The sequence below is a fragment of the Cicer arietinum genome, chromosome 6 (assembly GCF_000331145.2).
Source record: "Cicer arietinum cultivar CDC Frontier isolate Library 1 chromosome 6, Cicar.CDCFrontier_v2.0, whole genome shotgun sequence".
NCBI lineage: Eukaryota > Viridiplantae > Streptophyta > Magnoliopsida > Fabales > Fabaceae > Cicer > Cicer arietinum.
In genome coordinates, this window is record NC_021165.2 from 46,307,512 (window position 1) to 46,309,483 (window position 1,972).

Below are 1,972 nucleotides of genomic sequence, written 5' to 3' on the forward strand. Positions count from 1 at the left end.
TAAGAGTAGTGGAGGGATATTTATAGAAAATGGTTGATCCTTTGTGGCGGCCAAAGCAGCCACAAAAGCCAACGGTACGAAATCCTTTGTGGCGGCTTTAAAGGTCACAAATTAAGTCCTTTGTGGCGGCCTGGGCGGCCACAACATGCAACGGAACTATCGGAATTTGTGGCGGCCTTTGCCGCCACAAAGTGCAACGGATCTATTCTTTTGTGGCGGCCCGAGCGGCAATAAATGGCTTGCCCTCGTGCCAGCCTTTACCCTCACAAAGGGTTGATTTTGTGGTTGCAAAAGTCCTTACAAAAGACTCCAATTTCAGCTGAATTTTTTGGCGGCCTAAGCCCTCACAAAATGACAACGTTGTGATTTTGTGAGGGCTTAGACAGCCACAAAATCCAGCTAAAATTTTAATTTTTTGGGAGGGCTTTTTCAGCCACAAATAAAGACCAATTTGAATTTTTGTATTTGTGAAAGCTTTTTCGGTCACTAATTTGTGAGGTTTTTTTTCGCCCACAAAATATTTGTAAACTTGGCCACAAATGGGGGATTTCTTGTAGTGATTATTTTCGCTATAAATAGCATTGATACAATCAACCCTAACAAACCCTAGCCGCCGAATCCACTTACCATCTCACCCTCTCTGTGAAAACATCGTCTTCACCCTTTCTTCTTCCTCTCGAACCTTAGGCTTCATTCTTTCTTCTTCCTCTCAAATCTTAGGCTTCACAAAATAAATTAAAAACACAAAATTTTGACGACTACTATGAGAATTCCTATTTTTACTGAAAAGGTTCTCTCACCACAACAATGAGACAACTGAAAGGCGATGCAATTACTTGTGGTATTTTAAAGAAAGACAAGAGAGAGAACCAAAAGGGCGAATGTTCAATTGTTGTCATTCTAGTTCGATAAAAACCTAAATTTAAATTAATCAGACCCAGGACTGGTCTGGCAACCCATTTTGTTGTGTTATTAAACCCATTCATTGTGGACTGTGTACTCTCTCGTACCACCGTCGCATACTTAAACCGAACCAGTAACCTGCTTAAATCGAGTACCCGAGAACTGACTAAACCGAACTTTGACATGGGCAGAAGTGGGTGTTTAAATGGCACCTGCGGATTGGGCCAGTTGGTGATTTTGGACCTGAACCCGCCCAACCCGACACGTTTTCCACCCCTAATGGTGACTACATGTAAGATCGAAGAGAGGCACCTAAACTAAGGATTCACGTCTGAGGGAGTGTTTCAAATTCTCTATTGTTCTTCATTTGGTTGTCACTTCAAAGAGGATATTCTTAAACATTAATACATGTTATGAGAAAACAAAGAGAATATTCTTTTATTTCTCTTGCGGTTATAGAAATTGAGACGAAACGAAATGTTGTTTTTATATTTGTATTCGTTGTGGTGGAAGTGATTTTGGGGTTTAGCATTTTCCTTCCTTCTTTGTTGGAAAGAAAAAGAAAAAGAAAAAGGGCTTTGCAGACTTGTGTTGAATTGGATTTGAAAGCGCCAATTTCTCACCGCCCAATTCCAAGTGGTGTCGTTATGTATTGTCTTCCTCCTTCACACTCACTCTTCTTCACAATGGATAAACAGAGGTCGATGTCTCTCATTTAGGTAGGTAATTCTTTTATAGTTATTATTGCTATTACTTTTTCTTTCTTTCTTTTCTTTAGCAGCCGTTGTGTGCAGTTTATAGGTGATGAAGGATTCGTTCCCTCTCCACAAGAGGAACAGAAAAGGAAAAACGTTATTGACAACCTCAAACAGGTTTCAATTTGTATATTCCTCAATTGATATACATTGTTATTATTTATTTTCCCTTGATGATGATTTTCCAAATCTTGCAATTTCAAATAGTCTCATCATGGATCAAAGAGGTTGCACAGCGGCATCGGTTGCCAAAACACCACATTGCTCTTATTTCTGCCACCATATTGACATATGGATCTTATGGCCTTCGAGTT

The 1,972-nt window shown here is 39.8% G+C and overlaps 1 protein-coding gene across 18 annotated transcripts in view; it reads right to left on the reverse strand.

The window, feature by feature from the left end:
- Positions 1-1,972, reverse strand: part of LOC101503279 (uncharacterized) — a 118,635-nt gene that overhangs the window by 110,353 nt on the left and 6,310 nt on the right. The gene's annotated exons all lie outside the window — the stretch shown is intronic.